The 20,197-nt window shown below is 38.5% G+C and overlaps 1 protein-coding gene across 1 annotated transcript in view; it reads left to right on the top strand.

Annotated features, from left to right (window-relative positions):
* The window catches only part of Malrd1 (MAM and LDL receptor class A domain containing 1), a 637,041-nt gene that overhangs the window by 185,198 nt on the left and 431,646 nt on the right, over positions 1-20,197 (top strand). The gene's annotated exons all lie outside the window — the stretch shown is intronic.

Here is a 20,197-nt window from a genome sequence, read left to right as displayed (position 1 = left end):
CATTTGTTTTCTGTGACCTCTTGGTTCAGGAGTGGTATATCTGGGATGGAATAGCCATAAATAAACCAAATAGCAAATGTGAGGATGTGCAAAGGGAATTTTTATATACACTGCTGGGTTAAAAAGTCATTTCATCTAGTCATTGTGGAAATCAGCATGAAGGAGCCTACAGAACTGTAGTGTAGTGTGAAACTGTATTGGAAAGAGTGCACACTGCATTAAATGACCCATGCCATCTCTCAGGAAGAAGTCAAGTTTGATTCCACATTACCTTATACTTGGAATTGTTTTTTAATTCTAAGTTTGGCATGTCTTCTAAAAGCCAAAGTAGCTTTTTGAAAATTTGTAGAAGACTTTGTTTTTTGTTTGTTTGTTTTTTGAGACAGGGTTTCAATGAATTGTTTCAGAAGCTGTCCTGGTAGTTACTCTGTAGACCAGGCTGGCCTCGAACTCACAGTGATCTGCCTGCCTCTGCTGGGATTAAAGGCGTGTGCCACCAATGCCCAGCTTTCGTATGTTGTATTTTATGTTTGTTTTTCTCATCAATTCCCTGAAGTTAAATCAGTCTCTGTTGCTTCCCACTTTTAGAAGTTCTATAGATATAAGGGAGAACATGTCTGAGAAGTCATCATTTTCCAGTGGTTAAAAGATTGTAAGTAGCAGACACGGGACTTGACCAGACAGGGCTGGTAAATGGCCGAGTGGTTGCCATTCCTCCTCTTACCAGTACTTAATGAAGCCTGTAACATACAGGGGCTTTCGTATTTGTTCTTACTCCTGCTTGTCGAAGAGATCCATACTGTAAGAGACTCCATATCTATCCATGACTCAAAGTTCTGTGTTTATTTTTTCATGTGCTAAATCTCTTTCTGCTACCAACATTGGAAGCATTATCTATATCTAAATGCCTAGATTGTATTAACTATTTCATAGACACAAACATAGCTCCAGAGCAGTTAACAATCACAACTGCACATTGACTGTGACTCAGTTGGTAAAGAGCATGTGGCGATTGGTAATTTGTCCAGAGACACATAAATTGAAGGTGTGAGATCTCATCTTCCATGGATAGGGTGATATCTTTACACTCTACCACAAAGGCGTGGAACAATGCAGTCATCGCTACTAAATAAATCTTAATGTCTAGCTAGGTCATTTGTAATTTAAACCAAACTCTTATTCAAGGCATTAGCTCTTCTTGTGAAGGTTACTCAGTAACTGGTTTCCCTGAGAAAGCAACTTCATAGGCAGCCACATCTGGGACTTACTGAAGCACCCTTCACTTTGAACCCAAATGTAAAAGCTGGGAATTGAACACTGCAGCTCACATAGAAAAAATACTTCTTGAACTCAACCATCTCATCATCTAATAAAAGAACTTCCAAGTGAAAAGTTCCTTTAGATTTTTATTTTTAATGAAATACAGTCAAGAAATAATAAAAGTATATTTTGTATCTTGTATTAATAGGTCAAGTAGCTCAAGTGAAGTTCAATTTAATCAAGAAGGTATTTTTCTTCATTGGGTAGTGGCTGGTCCTAGTTTCTATTCTGAGGAACAGTGGAAGAATCAATGTTTTCATTAACTGTAATATCATAAGGGAAATTACCTAACTTGACTCCCAGCAGATACCAGGTTCTCATGAAGTATTTGATGAAAAGAAAATTTTGCAGACATTTCTGGATCACTCACTGAAACTGAAATGAATAGGATAGTATTGGATTGTAGATATAGGGGTTCCTGTTTGTGTCAGTTGGATTAAACAGGCATGCCATATGCAGTGTGACTATGTAAAGGCTCTACAAATCATTACAGATAATTTATTGAAATTTCCAACCGAATTTTATTATTGACACATAAGTGACCATATATATTGGGCACTTCAGTCAACAAAACAATCAAGATAATGAACATATATTGCCTCCTACCCATACCTATGAAATATCTTTCATACCTTTCTTAGCATCTAACAACCAACAACTGCTTTCTGAGAATCTCAAATTCTTATATAAAGGGAATCAGAGTACATGAAATCTTTACCGCCTATTTCATTTGATATAATTATTTTAAGATTTTTTATGGATCAGCATGTATAAATAATTCATTTGGATAAAGCACATAGTATGCATTAACTTGGTGAATGCAGTATCTGAGCAGATATATATGTGTATTTATATAAACAATGACTCATTTCATTCTGAAATAATTTCAAAATGCCTCTGTGGCAAGCATCCTTGATCCCTCAGAGTAGCCGGCATTAATATTTCTTTGGATTTTTTTCTCCTGTTAGTTCTGTCCATTGTTTTTATTTTTTTATATCTCTTTAGTATTCATTAGAAACATATATGCTTTCTAAGAAGAGACAGAAATGGGTAGATTCAGATGGGAGGGAGAGGTGGGAATGATACCAGAGGATCATTTCCCTGGGCAAAAGGAAACTATAATCAGAATATGTTATAGGAAAATTTTGTTTTCAATAAAAGAAAAATAGAAAAATATTCATGTGGCTAATTGCACAAGACTTCAGCTGTCATCAATCTGTACAGGAAATGGACTTTGTTTCTCAATGGAATCCGTCACAGAATTAGAATATTAATAAACAGTAAGGTGCTATTCGGCCCCACTCCCTCAGTGTACTGAAGGAAATGAAGTTATTGTCTCTAAAATCTTATGGACATTGAGGAAGAAAGGCTAAGTTTTAGATCGTCTGGATTTCTTCTCGATGATCTTGGCATTGTGGTCTATTTTGTCCTTATTACCCATATGATTTTAAAAATTACATATTATATATGAAAAACAAAACACTAAAGAGCTATACATTGAACAATTTGATGTCTTTATCTAATATAAAGCAACTCAAACAATAATTCTACTAATTAGTGGAGAAAACTAGTTACTTTGTCTGATCCAGTCACTATCCTGATTGTCTGAAAAAGCTACATTTATTCATGAGCCATTGAAAATGACTCATTCATCCCAAAAGTCTAACTTTAAAAATGAATGAAGTGAAAATCCTTATGTATTTTCCTTGCCATATCCTTTGCAGAGTATTCTCAGATTTTCTGAGGCACAATAATTTGTGATCTAAAAACCCAAGAGCACTGATATGTATACATTGTAACTTCTGAAACATCCCAGTACATTTTGGAATGTGTCTAAATTTTGCAGTACTTGATATTCAATATTATAACAATATGCTATATTAATATTCTTACTATACTAGTTATTAAATCCTATATAGTACTCTAAAAGGAATAGACACTACAGGTTATGACAAATGTCATTCCTAGGAGTTATTTTCTCTTTTAAGTGATAGAGACTTAGAAATGTCTGTAGGCATGAAGTGGTGCTTACAAATGTGTTATTATTTATGTTAATGTTGACATGTGTTTTGCTTACTTATTGTAGAACATTGTCACCAAACTAACAATAACCTGTGACCCTAGAAATTGACAACTAAATACTCTCCTTGATGAGGCTTATTTGACAGACTTAAAAGTCAACTTGAACATGATTTGTTGTTTTCCTTCAGGTAATTCTTACTACTCTAAGTTCTTGGTAACTAATGTGTTCAATATGGTTTGTTGCATTAAGCCAAAATTGTTCAATATTTCTCAGAACTCGATAGATTCCATAATGCTTTTTGGATGAGACATCTCACTTTCTCCTGGTATTGAACCATCAGCATATTTCCATGAAAAATCAATTCAGTAAAATTACATCTCATGGGAAGGGCCTGGGGGATTCACATATCAAAAAGAAAAGGCATTTGAGACAGATTCAGTTGCAGAGGTTGTTGAATTAAATGAGAGACAAAGGAAACTTTATCACAGTGATTTTGAAAAATATCCCAAAATTTAACTTCTAAAAATGTTTTAACTCATACATTCATCATACTTCTGACATCATGAAAGGGAATTTTCTAGCCACGAAATCTTTATCACTTACATGCTATGATGTTACTCACATTGATAGTATAGGTATATAATGAAAAGTAAGTTTCTCATGTATTTACTATATTTTATTTTCAGCTACTTTTGTGATTGACTCACCAAAAATGTTACATAAAAATAATAGAACATGATAGTTTAATTTATTTAACTTTAAAATTAATCTGAGGGATGGAGTTATGGTTCAAAACTTTAAAAAAATTTAATCGTATTTTGAATTCCAATATCTATATCAGGTGTCTCACAATGACCTGTAATTGCATTTCTAGGGGGATACAATGCCCTTTTCTGGTTTCTAAAGAATCCCCATAGTCCATAGTCCATAACCCATAGCCCATAGATAGAAAAGAAGGAGCAAAGAAGGCAGGGAGGAAGGGATGCAGGGAGAAAGGGAGGGAGAGAGAGAGGGAGAGAGAGAGAATATTTTCTAATAAAACTCCTTCTCACCAGGGATTTTACCCAGGTGTGCTCTAGTACCGCTAGGCTTGGGAATCTTTGCTTTGTGCAGTTTTCCATCCTGACTGTAGAAAGAACATGCCTTCTTATATTGAACTGGGACCTCTCTTCCCTTTGCTTTTCTCCTGTAAGAATGAATTCTTGGTATGGAGTCTTTGTTCATGGCATTCAGTGAGAAGTGTTATATAGCCCAATTTATTCCAATTTATTGGCTGTTGTTTGACAATACAGAATCCACTGGTCTTTACTGCCCGCTCATTTTATCACCAACTTCTCTTTGTTTCCCCTGAAGAATGCAATTATGTAGAATGTAGACCTAGGACAGGGTCAGGGGCTTTCAAAGAAAATGTGCCCCAACTTTTGGCATTGTAATGTGACATTGTTATCTATGAAGTTCACACTGGAGAACCACAGCTACAGAGAAGGGGCCTTGGGTAGTAGATCAGTGTTTACCGTGGTTTATGAATGATCTTTGGGAGCCCATTTCAAATAGAGGGATGCTCTCTCAGCCTGGACACATGCGGAAGGGCCTAGGTTCTGCCCTGGATGAAATGACAGACTTTAGAGATCCCCCAAGGAGGGCCTCACCTTCCCTGGGGAATGATGTGGGGATTAGGTGGGGGACTCGGGGGCTGGTGGAGGCACAAGGGAGGAGGGGTGAGAGAGGGAGCTGGGATTAACATGTAAAGCATTAATGTTTCTAATTTAAATCAAAACATTACAAAAAACAAACAAACAAAAAATTCTCCCTTTTCTTCCAATCATTTCCTCGAGATACATGTTCAGAAACAGTATTTACAAATAAAAACAGCATTTTTCCTTTGAAAAAAAAAAGCAAGTCTCTTGCTGCATTCTAGAAACCTGCTTCAGTAGTGATAACAAAGGAATGTTTTCAGGTAAATTTTACAGTGAAAGCTGGAATAATACTTCAGTTAATTTATTACATTTTATATTTCATGTGTGGGCTATGCCTATAAAAACCAATGGTGCATCATTTTTAATACTGCTAGGTAAAATAATGCTTAAGTTATGTTGTAAATAAAGCAGGGCCATATTTAACAAATGTTAGTTTCATCTCACTTTCCCTAAAATTATATACTGAAGTTCTGACTGCACAAAATTTATGTCACTTTACATAACATTTTTCTTCCAAGTATGGGTAGTGTGACAGAATTTACATGGAAAGGTTTTAGATGGAATTTTCTTTCATGTGCTCTGTGTTAACAGCACTCAAAGATGTGTGTGTTGCTGCGCACTGCTCCCTCAACCCTGGATTACCACCTTCAATTTCTCAGAGGTTGTCCTGCTTCAAAATGTTATCACAATCTTTTGTATCATATCTATAAAAAACGGAAGCAAAGTGACAAGTTTACAAAGAGCAGTAAGGAGGGAAGGACATGGTGACAACACACCATGCCATAGGAGTCAGTGGCAGGAAATGATGAGTTTGAGGCCATTGTGGCCTAACTGGTGAGATACTGTCTCAAAAAACAGAAAATACAAAAAAAAAAACAATCAGTACTGCAAAAACAAAGGTAAAAATGGCTAGTAATGCTTCAGAAAACAGGTCCAATATCTTACATCTATTCTTTTAATCCTCCTGAACTTATTACGACTTCTGTAACATTAAGCACAACCTATTTATTAAACCTTCTGTAATTATAGTAGGATATTGCTAAGAGTTATTTTCACTGGAGATATGCAGGAAATTCTGAAATTAATATATACCCAAAGTACCCAAATGTTTATATATGAGACAGAGAGGAGAGCAAGACTGCAGGTATCAGGAATGATTCTTTGATAATTTGCCAACTAATTGACAAAACCCTCCACCCAAAATCCCTATAAGACAGATACTAAGCTTGAACACGAATGTGCTAATTTTATTATGTTTTTTAGATCTTGTCAATTTATGGATTATTTTGAATTTGAAGCTATCTTCATTTCCCTTTTCCCTCCCCTCCCTTCCTTTGTTTACACATCCACCTCTCCCTCCCTTCCTCCTTCCTTTCTTCCTATTCTCCTTCCCCTTTCTTCTTTTACATATACCAGCATTTCAGTCCTTTCTACCGAGGAATTTTGCCAAATCCCTATGCCCCATCTCTTACTAGATTTAGGAGAACAAGGTGCATGATGCCTCTTGTATCTGTCGTGGTCCTATATGATTTGGCAGATTCTGTCAGGCCGAGGCTGCAGAGCTGGCAGACAGTTGTGTTGAAATCTCTTCTGTGGGATTTAGTTGCCCTTTGGAGACTTGTATACACATGGTGCATCTGCCAGACCTGCTCCACTCACCTCTACTTTACAAGGACTGTTTAAACATATTGTGTAGAGGTGGAAAGGTGTGTCAAACATCATGAACGGGTTATCTCATTGAAAATTCTACACACCATCCCGTATCTGATACAAATAATCCTAATTAGACCAACACACTTTCTCCACACACATCCAAAATGGCAGCTCCTCTCTGATGTATTGCTCAATCTCTATGCATAATGGGATGAAATATGTCCTGAATGTTTTGTCTCTACAGAGCCACATTGTTTTCATCACATGAAATATGTCAGGTTTGTCTTTCCTCTGCATTTTTAGAGAATTATAACACATTGAACCAAATCCTCTTGCTGATCCCAGTGACACATGAATCTGGCTTTTATCTTCAATGGAAATCGATGTGTCATGTAGTGCTCACTGAGGAGAGGGTCTGGGGCTCTTTTGAAATTCTTTGTCAGATGGTTGCTTTATCTTGATTTGTGCCTTCAGACTTTTTCTCATTCAGCAGAAGTGATTGTGTTGCTATCTGTCAAAGCACAGCAATCTATACCAATTTACACTCTGAGGCCGGCCTCCTTCCAGAACTGTTTATGGAACATACCAGTTCACTGTAGAGCAGGGACAGAACGCATTCTTATTTCTTAGTGTCTGATTTGTGATTTGGTTTTTACTACAAACTTTGTTAGTTGAGAAGAACTACAGGCAAATACTGACTTTGGGGAAAAGGGGAATTTGTCACATTTGGGAATGAACCTCTTTTTAGTTGTCCAGTGCCACTCTGAAACTATATTTACAAACAACAAATACAGCAACTCAGCAGGGTGTGTGTGTGTGTGTGTGTGTGTGTGTCTGTGTGTGTTTGTGTGTGTCCATTAATAGTCACACAGAGGCTACTAAGGGAAAGTGAAAGTTCATGGGAGCCTTTCAAGGGAGGTAGCTGAGTGGGGTTGGAGGGAGTAATAGGAGAGGGTAAAATGTAATTCTATTTCAATTAAAATGTATTTTAATAAAGATTTTAGTAAAATACTCCTTCACACACACAATATGGGAAAATTACAGGAGATAATTATTCTAATACCTTCTACAGAATGTCTGTGTCTAAAGTAAACCTTGACTACCTGGTACTAACAATATCAAGGATGATCTCTCCTTGAAAAATGGCCTTATCCACAGTTTTAGTGTGTCTCTAAATTTATCTGTAAATGATGCTTATAAATTCATTCTCTGATTCAGTAACTCTCTCCCATATGAGCCTTTAGTCTTTCTCATTGGCTGTCACCGCCATCTTATGGTTTGCATATGAGAGAAAAATCTAGTCAAACAGTAAGATGTGTTTCCTTGTGGTCACTTGTAAGTTTTATCACCTATCTGCCCTTCATGTCTGTTACTGATGGTTTTATGATATGTCCCTTTTAAAAATTTTTTATTTTATTTTTAAATAGCTTGTTTTACATGTCAATCCCAGTTCCCTCTCCCTCCTCTCCTCCCGCACCCCCATCCCCCCCCAGCCTCTCACCCTATTGCCAATTCCTTCTACATAGGGGATATGTAGAGTCTGTCATTTCACTCGGGGTAGGGTCCAGGCACTCCCCTAAGAGTCCAGGCTGAGAGAGTATCCCTCTTTGTGCTATGGGCACACGATGTCTGTTTGTATATCAGGGATAAACACTGATCCACTGCTCAGGGCCCCATCTCACTGACACTCACATTCGGGGGTCTGGATCAGTCCCATGCTGGCCTCCCCGCTGTCAGTCTGGGGTGCAAGAGCTCTCCCCTGTTCAGATCAGCTGTCTCTGCTGGTTTTGCCAGCCCATTCTTTGCCAATTTGCTCATCGCTCCTCTCTCTCTCTCTGTCACTGAGTTCCTCGAGTTCAGTTCAGTGCTTAACTGTGGGTGTTTGCCTCTGCTTCTATTGGTCACTGGATGAAGGCTCCCGGACATCAAGTTCATTATCAGGAATGGGAATTCGAGGTGGTCTCTCCACTATTGCTTAGCTTGCCAATTGGTGTCATCCGTTTAGATCACTAGAGGTCACAATGGTGCCTGATCTGTCTTCTAACCTATGACTCCCTCTTCCCCCTATTCTATCCCCCCTACTCAACCTTCCTGTTCCCCCAAGACCTACTCTCTCTTCCTCTTCTCCGCCTCTCTTCTTCCCAGCTCCCACTCCTCCCCACCCCTCGCCGTGTTCCCCATCTGTTCAGAGGATCTTGCCTCATTCCCCTTCTCTTGGGTACTATGCATATCTTTTAGGTTCTTTCCTGTTTCCCAGACTCTCTATCAGTTTAAGTGCAGACTGGCACTATCCTGATCCATGTCTAAAATCTATATATGAGTGAGTGAGTACATACCATGTTTGTCTTTTTGAGACTGGGTTACCTCACTCAGGATATGTCCTTATTCCATCTAAAAAGATCCTTACCTGTTGATAACTGCTCAAGCTTAGGGTATCCATTTAGGAAATTTTAGCTGAAGAATGCAGGGTATAAAATTGGGGAATTTTTCTTCACTTTAGGGCAACTTTGAAGGGCCATCCAAGAGTTGGGACTAAACACATCATTTTGAGCTCAACTCTCCAGTTCTGCATTTCATTTTAGATTCCATTGTTTGTGTCCCTAGGTGTTTATTTCTATGTTTAGTTTTTGACATGTCTTTTGGTTCTCCTGTTTTCACAGCAAATGTTTAACTGCGTGTACATTGTGTATGCATATTCACATCTGTGCACATGTGTGCACATGTGTTGAAGACAGAGGTGAATGTCAGATATTTTCGTTTATTATTCTTTATTGTATACATTGACACCGTTTCCTACTTGAATATAGAATTTGGCAATTAGGATTGTCTTAACTTGCTAGCTTTCTCTGATGAATCCTCATTTCTGCTTCTCAAGTGCTGGCAGGAAGGATACCTTGTCTGACCAGCACTATGTGAGTGTTGAATATCCAAACTCATGTCCTCATATTAGGGCAGCAAGTGTTTTTCCTTTGAACTTTTTTTCTGCCATAGTTTGCTTGTGTAGATATGAATAGAAAAATCTCACTTAGTATTTCTTACATGTCAAATGCTGTATACTGGTATCGTCTTTCCATAAATTCTCCATACCTATGAGAGGCAGATTCTACTCCCTCATGGAAGAAGTGAGAATTATTATGCAAAATATTAACACTGTGGGAAGTAGTGAGAGGAATGTAGGCAACACTGAGCACTATTTTTACAACTGCCTTCCAATGAAAGGTCAAAATAAAAATGCTCCATCAATGAGTAATAAAACATGGCCATTGAGAATTTTCCCCACAACTCTTGTTTGAATTCTTAATTACTAACCAAAGTTGCCTTACAAACAAAAGTCTGTTTATCACAAACTACAGCAAAGTAACATGCATGTGTCTTTTTATTCATGGTAAAATAGCCTCTTCAGACAACAGTTAGTTCAAATGTTGTTATACATGCAAGTGATTTACCTAGCATAGCAGTCTAATGTTAGCAGATTGATTATGACTGCTTAAGAAATATGGAGTGATTTCATTAACTTTTGATTTACCAGGTAGAATCAAAAGCCTGTAAGTCAGCACACAGATAAATTTCAGTGATAGTACAGTTACACTGCCCAGATCCATGATGTGGACCTCCTATTTTCCTTCCATATTACAATTTCCAAAAATAGAAAAAGTGCTTTCCCCTGTCAATTTGTGCCCTCCTAAAACTTTTAGCTAATAACATCTTATCTTGAACATGTTGCCATTTTTTATGTCCATAAGATTTTTTTCCCTATAGATCCCAATTCTACATATTAAGGGGAATCATTTTTTAATTTTAAAGTTAGTAATATTTAAAATATCTTATTAAATATTAGATGATTTAGAAAACATAGAAAGTAGGAATTAGTAGGAAGCAAATATTCTTTCTACCTGTTTCCAGTATAGTAACTCATTGTACTTCCAGGCTGTTAAAATGAAACTTTCATTCTATATTCAGTATGAAGGATAGCATAATGTAGTTATTATGGTCATGAGAATAAGAAGAATTCTGAAGTCAGTTTTCTTCAGTTTGAAACATTAAATAATGATGAACCCATTTCTGTTTCTTCTCATTTACATATAATTTCTATTTTCAGTTTTGCTCCTTTGGATGATGGTGGGAATTTTCTTTATGAGATTTCTTTTAAATTATTTATATATAACTGTTATGAGGTATGTTTCAGATGTATTTTATTATCATAAATAATAAAGTCCTCTTGGTTATCCTGCCGTTGCCCTGTGTTGTGGAGATCCTACAGCTTTGGGTCTGCAGGACCAGCCCCTTCATATGCTCCAGCAGATCACAGATGGGGTGGATGTTGGGTTGGGCCTACACATAACCTTGATTTGGGGCCTGGGTAGTTACAGGGTTTGTCAACCTGTCATCTCTTCCTTGTCATCACCACCAGGGTTTGATCTTCATCATTGCCCTGGCAAGTTCACCCCTTGCAGTGATGAGCAAGGGGCTGGGCCAGCTCTCTTGCTTTTATGCCCTCAGGGTTGGTTCCCCTACACCTTCACCTTCAGGGCCTGCTCTACTCTGTTGCCTAGGCATTGCACAGCGGCCACTCTCTTGAGTTGTGCAGCTGACGATGGGCAGGGCCAGCTCTTCCTCTCTTATGGCCTCAAGGGTAGTTCCTCCACCTGCCTCAAGCATTGATTGGCTGGGGGGACATCTCTCCTCCACTCATGCCACCACATGGCAGTTGAGTAGTGGGGAACAACCCTCCCATGCTCACAGCATCATGGCTAGGTCGCCCACACCTCCACCAACAGGAGGTAGTGCTGCTCGGGCAAGGTGCAGGGCTTACTTGTCTAAGTGTTGCAGCTGGTTGGGGACAGGGACAGCTCTCAGACAATTATCACCTCAGGGTTAGCTCTCCCACCGGCTTTAGGCATTGATGGGTGGAGGAGGGCATCTCTCTTCCACCCGTGCAACCACCTGACAGAGGCGTAATGGGGACAGCTCTACCACACTCATAACTTTGGGGCTGACTCACCTGCACCTCCCCCAACAGGATTGGCTCTCTTGTGCTGTTCAGGCAAAGTGCAGGGCCTGTTCTGGCAAGTGTTGCAGCCAGTGGGGGATGGGCACATTCCCTGGCCTTATGACTACAGGACAAGCTATCCTATCTGCCTCAGGTGTTGAAGGGTGTGTGGGGGTTATCTCTCCTATGCTCATGCTGCCATATGGAAGATGAGGGGTAGGACCATATCTCCCATGCTTATATTCCTGGGCCAGCTTACCTGTGTCCTGGTCAACAAGGTCAGCTCCTCTGTGCTGCCCAAACAAGGCACAGAGCCCACCTTTTTTTTTTATGCATGAGTGCTCTGTCTGCATGTACAACTTTATGCCAGAAGAAGGCATCAGATCCCACTATAGATGGTTGTGAGCTACCATGTGGTTTCTAGGAATTGAACTCAGTGCTCTTAACCCCTGAGCCATTTTTCCAGCTTTTAAACAATTCTAAGCACTAAGATTTTCCCAAGTTTGTTTAAATGCTGTATACAAGGACAGTGGATGCTCTCCAATCTTTTCCCTCTTTATTTGATGTCAGAGCATGCTGATTATTAAATAAAGGTATACTGGAAATCAGGTAAATTATTCCTAACCATCTAGTCTTAGAATTATTGGGTACAAACATACTTTTTGTCAACTGACACAGAAATCTCGAAGATGGGGGTAGTTCTCTGGTAAGGTTGAAGCCAGTTGTTTTTAAATGACTCAGTAGAATATATTGTGAAACAGACATAATACAAGGATAACACAGAAACAGAAGAATATGAATGTGAGGGTCTAAGAGTTAAAGCCCAATTTTACCTCTAGTTTCTTTTTTTTTTTTTTTTTTTTTTGGTTTTTCGAGACAGGGTTTCTCTGTGGCTTTGGAGGCTGTCCTGGAACTCGCTTGGTAGTCCAGGCTGGTCTCAAACTTACAAAGATCCGCCTGCCTCTGCCTCCCGAGTGCTGGGATTAAAGGCGTGTGCCACCAACGCCCGGCTTACCTCTAGTTTCTTGTGAAATAATACGCATAAGTGTTTTACCTTTTAAATTAATTGGAAAAAAATCAATAAGTAGTATAACCTTTCCTTCTCTTATGTAAAACTGTGTGGTGAACTACGACAAGAATGGCCTCATTCTGTCCTTTAAGAACAGTAAGGTTGTGTTGGTGTCAGCTCATTGCACCGTGCTGTTGACATACATGCATTGCTACATTTCCCCTTCTATTGGCTCCCTCCTCAAATTCTTTGTTTTCTTTCATGCTTATAAATTTTTATGTAAAATTTATTTTAAGGATTTAGTGGAAAGTAAGCTGTGGTTTATTGTAGTTCACCAACAGTGGAGCTCTAAGCACTTAAAAGGAAATAGTTATTGTTGCTTGCATTTTCTAGAGAGGAAGTAGACATGTTTACATGTTCCTCCAAACCAAGCCATACTTGTGTACTTGGTTGTATTCTTAGGTATTGGGGTTGCTTTGAAATTTAGTTGTTACTGAGATTTTCTGCTAAATGAAATTTAGACTAATATTTTCATGTTTAATTTCTTTAACACATCTCAGTTTTGTGTTTCAGATAAAAGTAATTACAGCACATTATGAGCCTATACATTAAACCAAATAGTCATAGAAAATATTGTGGGAAATTATCCTTATTGAACAGACAAAGAATGGCTTCTCTTTATTATTGTGAAAACAATACCATATAAAAGCTATGCACATTAACATTGTATATAAGATTAAAACTATTCTAGAGATGGTTTAAAATATGTAGGAGAATATATGCACGTCAGACTATGCCACTTTGTACCAGAGCCTTGGACATCTGAAGAGTTTTGGTATCTTAAGGGAAGGGAGAGATTTGAAACCAATGTACAATGTGTGCCAAAGTTCATTTGAGGAATAAATCTCTGTTCAGATGGAGTCACTAAAAGACATGGAATGCAAGAATCACCAACACGCACTGCGAGTGTTTGAGCAGACCTGCCTGAGTCTCTGGAACACTAGACTCATAATGGAGTCCCAGCTAACTGGAGGCCCTCCGATTTCGTGCCAAAGCTCAGGGTGTTGCCTGCTTCCTGCCCTTTGTCTTTAGTCTGCAGACACACTGCCTAGACATACTACCCCGCTCCCTACATCCTCAGATAATGCACATATCATGGGTTTCCTGTCACTTGGACTCATTGGACAGTTAAAGTCATAACTTTAGCTGATTAGGTATTGTATGCATATATGCCAGTGAACATACACATCAAATCAGATCTATACACATGCTCCCTCCCCCCTGCCATAGTATCTGGAGTTTGCTTCCTGGAAAAATACTTGTGACTATGTCTCCGTCCCCCTCCCTCTCCTCCACTGAGCCTCCAGTGAGAGGAAGCAAAAGCCCTACAGACATCTGAGCAGCTGTTACTGACAGCTGAGTGTGCTGTGTCTCTCTGTACCTCCTCCAGAATGGCAGTTATCTGGGAGCGTCAGGGAAGAAGGGCACCTGGGTTGACTTACGCTAACTCATGATTTCTGTCAACGAACCTACATATCGAACTGGAGTTCCTTTGAGATTTTAGGCGTGAGAAGCAAATTTCAATGCATTTTGTATTCAACTTTCCAGGTGGTTCTAAATTTGTTTCAACATGAAATGGAATACTGGAGTCTTAGGTTTCTTAAGCATTGAGATTTCAGAGTGAGATGAAGCATTGTATCCACCTGTCACATGGGTGTATGGGATCTAGAAGAAACAGGTTAGAGCCTTAGGGGAGTAGAAACTGATGGGAACTCACCAAATTAAAAATCACTTTCTGTCACAGCTTCTGGCAATTACATCAGGTGTTACACGTCACTATGAGAGTTTAGAAGAATGGCAAGCAAAGTTTTCTTTGGAGGAATGAAATTAATAACAAATCAGTGCATGATATGTTTTTTCCATACAGCAGGGTTGAGTGGTTGCAAAAGCGGTTTAAGAGGCATTTGCCTCCTTTCTTATGTCAGCTAATCTACGTGTCAGAGCTTCTGGGAGAACAAACACAAATGTATACACAGCTGTCTTAGCTTCCAGGCAGTGGGCCCTGTACCTCCTTACCTTCATTGTCCTTTCAGTCAAAGGATCTACATTTAATTCACAGATCAGAGGTTTTCCTGACTAATACACTGCTCAGAGTCTTAAAAACTATACAGCCTCAATATCTATGCATTCCATATTTGGAAGTCTAAGGTAGTGCCTTAAAACTTGATTAAAAATAAAAGACCTTGGTAATTCTGATGATAAAATGTGTGGCAACTATTAGATTAAACAATGTCTAAATTGAGTGTCACAGTCAGTGCAGGAATCCTTTTTTCATATAACATGGGAAGGATTGGAAATGTGACAGTTCATTCAACCCTATCTCTTAAATAGCATTAGGAAGTCTATATTCTGTCTTTAAATAGCATCTCAAAGGATGCCAACTTTAATTACTAAATGAGAAACAGCTAAATTACAACAATTCCTAATGTATTAGTCTTAATCAAAGCTTTTCTTAATAGGATTTCATCTGGGTCTAGATCTATATAAAAGAGAGGACTTAGTGGTCTTCTCCCTTCTGCTGGGTAGAAAACTGTCCACATCATCTTGCAGCTGCCAGTGCCTTAAACATTCCACACTTCCTTCTCTTGCTGTATCTTAATATAAACTATATTGTGATCCAAATTTATTCAAGTAGATTTCCTTTTTGAATAGTCATATTTTGATAAGCATGGAAATAACATTTACAATTGCTTCTCATTTAAGAACTGTAAATGTATATTTTTGTCTTATACTCAGTTTCTAGAGAAATTTCTAGCTCTGGAACACCAAAGATAGCATACCTGGAAGCAGTTGCTTCAAAGGTGGAATGAGACTGTTTTGAACACTGATTTCCTTGTGCTGGGTAATGCAGGAGTTTCTGTGGTCGAATACCGGATGTAATTTGATGTGGGTTTTCTTACCTAATGCTGTTAAAAACTGATTTTCCTACTGTCTGAAGCTGATTGGACCCACATGGGCAGAGCTAAAATAGAAATTGGCTTATCTTGTATCAGGTGATGCTGGAGTGACTGTGGCTTATATAGTTAACTCAGTAGGACCAGAGTAAAGGACAGCCCTGCATCAGGAACTGCAGGTGAGGTATACATGAGAATGACTTTGCTTTCTCAGTTTGTAAAACATTTATTCATCAGAATATTTGAGGTTTATATTTACACATGTGTTTACACACACACACACACACACATACACAAACACACACACAAGGCATGAGTTTAGAAAAAGCATCAGTGAGCAATTTCATTGGTTGGGTAGGAAGGGGCAGTCTCTATCACTTGGTCAATGCAAAGATGTGACTCTGACCTATAACCAGTTGACTAACCATTTGGCATTTTTTTCTTTCTGCTCTATTGTTATTTTAAAATTTCATGTAGATTGATACCAGTATCAGCAGTTCTGTTATACAAGTGGGATTAACCAGAAGATAGATATGTCACCTTGTTTGGTGAAATTTTATGAAAGAGTTTAGGTCAAACTTTGAGCAATTATAATGAAAATTTAACTTGCACAGTCAGTTTAGATGTTTCCAGTTTCTGGTCTCAAGATTCTTTCTGAAATGACATAGAAAGCAATGATGTTTTTCTTAAGAAATCAAAAACTTTCATATGGAAAAACTTACATCTGGGAGGATAGATATACTGCATGCTATACCTTTTCTTAAGCTTATTTTCCAAGAATTTCATACATGAGTACTGTATTACATCATGTATGTGCTTCCTTTTGCTTTGAATTACTCCATATCCCTTTTTAAACTCCCTCTCAAACTTTTGACCTCTTCCATAATTCTTATTGTTACATATATTTATATGCATATTTCATACATTATTGTGTACATGTGCATATACCCCACTAAGTCCATTTAGTGTTGCTTGTATGTATGTACCTGTGTTTAGGGCTGACCATGTGGGACTGTGTAATCTCTCAGGGGACTTGTATCTATAGAGCTGAGTCTCTCTCAGCCTGGCAGCCAGGATGCTATGTTTTGCAATTTCACAAAAACGCAAAGACTTAAGTAAAACAAAACAAAAATCATTAAGAAATTAATGACCCTCAACAAAATAAAAACTTTAATAATTTTACTAATAATATCCTCTTAATTGTGTATGAAAATATAAAATAATGAAGTATGAGTTTTATTACAAAAACTTTCCACTGTATAAAATGTTTAGTACATTTTACTATTGGCATGTTCTTTAAAGTTTCTTTTCCATGTTGAGTGTCTTACCTACATGTATGTATATTCATACAGTACTCCTATAATCCAGAAGATGGCATTGGTTCCCATGGAACTTGGGTTACAGAGCTGCCTGTGTGTGCTGGGAATTCAGATCCCTTACAAGAGTAACCAGGGCTTAATCTCTGAGCCATCTCTGTAGCCTTGCTTTTCTTGTAGATTTCTATAATTAAGAGTATTGATTCTCTCCATGTAATTTAAAGAAAGCATCTTAGTTACTAGTTAAAGAATCTCCAAAATTTGTGACAGTCCCTCATATCATCCTGATAACTTTGGGTTATGCTAGTGTCTATTTTGTTTTCACATATCTTAAGCAACAACATATGTTAAATCACAGATTTTGATGGCTTTGTTTCTTCCCACAAGCCATGTTAGGTTAAAATTAATGACTAAATAACTGTAAAATATCACTCTGGGGTTCAATGGCTTAGTTGCAATAAAGCATTTCTACATTTATAGTTCAATTTTTGGTAAAATTCATATTAAATCAAATTTTAAATTAGGTTAAAATTAGATTTTTTTTTTACTTTAAGGTAGTAAAACTCTCAAAGGGAAATGACCACGATGTTGGATTCTTCAAAGACCCATTTCAAATGGCATGCCAGAACATTTTTGTGGCCATAGTGTCATTAAAAGCCTTAGTTTCTAAAACAACTGTTGTTTTAATTAGAGTGGTATTTTAAAATTTAAACTGCCAATAAGTTTATATTGAGAGAACATCTAGTATACAAGGCATGTTCATCTATGCTAACAGTCTGAGGTACAATTCCATGACCAGTAATCAAGTACCATAAGTGATAAAAGTGTGACACACAATGGGTGTTATTCATCATACTGCAGTGTGAACATGAGAGATGTCATATGTTCATGGTAGAAATTAATCATTTTCTGAGTACAAGGTGGTGTCTGGAGTACAGACATGTACCTGTTATCCCAGAACTAAGGAGGCTGAGCAAGGAGGGTTAGGAACCAGAGGACATTCTCGATGAAGGAATAAGTTGCAGGCCAGTCTGGGTGGTCTAGTGAGAACTTGATTCCTCCTATTCATGCTAGTGAGTGAAAATGTTTAGAAGTCACTAAAAGTAAAAAAGGAGGAGCAGAAATATCGTTGAAAGGACTTGGGTCTTTTAACAGCCTGGCGGCTTCTTGGAGTGTCTCAGGCATTATTTTACCAGGGAGAACCTGGGGTGAGTTATTTAGATTTTCTACATCCCATTCAAATACACTGTAAGGATTTCACAGTCTACACGTTCCTTCTGCCCTATCCAGAGCTAAAGAAATTCCACCACTTCTCGTGGCACACATTCCTGCTCTCAGCAGACACAGAAGCAGAACTGTAAAGTCAAGTCCAGGAGATGGATAAGTTACTTTTTCCTTGCTGTGACAAAATACCTTACAAAAGCAACCTCAAGAAGGACAAGTTTATTCTCGGTCTATTATGGCATACAGTGTGAAGGGCCAAACCATCATGGAGGAAACGTGGTGATACCAGGAATGTGAGGAAGCTTGTCCTACTGCTCCTCAGTCAGGAAGCAGAGGGGGAGGAAAGCTAGAGCTCAAGTTGCTTTCTCCCTTTGGTTCAGTCCTAGATCCAGGCAATGGGAGGTTGCTGCTCACATTCAGGGTCACCTCCCAGTTCTGCTAATTGTGTCTAGAGATACTTGCTTTCACACCCAGGGCAGTGTTTCTATGCTGATTATTAATCCCATCAAGTGTACCAGAAGATTACTATAGGTCCATATGGCAAAACATATCTCAGGAATAAAAATAAAATGATAGGCTTCTAAAACATAACTTTCTGTATATAATATTCTTAATTTGTTTTTACATAGCGTGATGTTTATATAACAAATAAAACCATTATTATGGATAGAAATTGAGAAGTAGGCAAAGGGTGACAGGGAGGTCCTGGTAACACACACCCAAGTGGATATAGGGATGGAAAACCCATGGAAAAACTATATGTAAACAGGTGTAAATTCAATTACAGTCTAACAGCAAGGCTATACAGGAAGAAGAGAAAGATACCTGAGAGTTGTAGAAGCAAAGGACAGAAGGATTGTCAAAAGTTAGACGACAGTGTGATGGGGTAGGAAGAATTAGCACTGTGTGTCTGGCATTTGCATGTCATGTAAATAAACCCTGTTTGGAATAAGCCATAGTACCTGCCATGTAAATATGGGGATAAGCCTTATCACCATGAGTGATGTAAATTGCTTTAGTTGAAAATAATCTCCCCACCCCACCCCCAAATATCTAAACACTTAACTGTGTGCTGGCCTCAGGGCTTGGGGTTACTCTGCACAATGCTGTGTGGTCCTCAGTGCCTGTCTGGGAGCTTGTCCTTCACTGCACTGTCAGAGACAAGGTCAGCCTTTAAATGCAGAAATACACAGAATTCAAAACTGTAAGAGTATGGGGGAGAAACACAGCCTCAAGTGACTCAAGAGGCTTTTCTGAGTAAGGTCTGTGCAACAATCCTCAGTGGATTTTTAATTCGCAAAAACTAATGCTGTGAGAATTATGGGACATTGCCAGTGCCAAGGACAAATAATGGTGTCCTTGACATACCTGGCAAATGGGAACTACTGAAGAATTGCCTACATCAGATTGGTCTATGGGCATGTTTGGGAGGGAGCATGATTGAGAAAGCCTAGCTTACTAAGGGCAGTACCGCCCCCCATTGAAGAAGATGGGTGTTGGCTGTATAGAAAGCTATCTCAGCCTAATTCAGGGGAGCAAGTCAGTAAATCTTTCTGGGTCTTTGTGGTTCCTGCCTTGAGTTCCTGCCTGACTTTCCTCAACGATGGACTGTACCTGGAATTCTAAGATGAAAGCAACCCTTTCCCCCACAAGTTGATTTGATCATGATGATTATCAAAGCAACAAGAAAGCAAACTAAAACAGTTTGTTTTTATTTTTTGCACTTAAGGTCTAGGTTAGCTTTAAATTGCTAAGTAGAAAGATTTGTGAGTTCCCTTTCTATTATGGTGATGAAACACCATGACCAATGTAAGTTAGAGAAGGAAGGTTTTCTTTGGGGCTTATTGTTCCAGAGGGTGAAGAATACATCACCACCATGGTGGGACAGCATATCAGCAGGCTGGCATGGGCTTCTGGAGCAGCAAGGCAGTCATGGAGCCTGGAGAAGGAAGCTGAGAGCTCACATTCTATCAAGTATGAGCAGAAAGCAAACAACACAATAGTAATGACA

This window comes from Mesocricetus auratus, unplaced genomic scaffold, assembly GCF_017639785.1.
Source record: "Mesocricetus auratus isolate SY011 unplaced genomic scaffold, BCM_Maur_2.0 Super-Scaffold_100013, whole genome shotgun sequence".
Lineage (NCBI taxonomy): Eukaryota > Metazoa > Chordata > Mammalia > Rodentia > Cricetidae > Mesocricetus > Mesocricetus auratus.
Note: the sequence above shows the minus strand (reverse complement) of the source record. Positions and strands in the feature narration are given on the sequence as shown.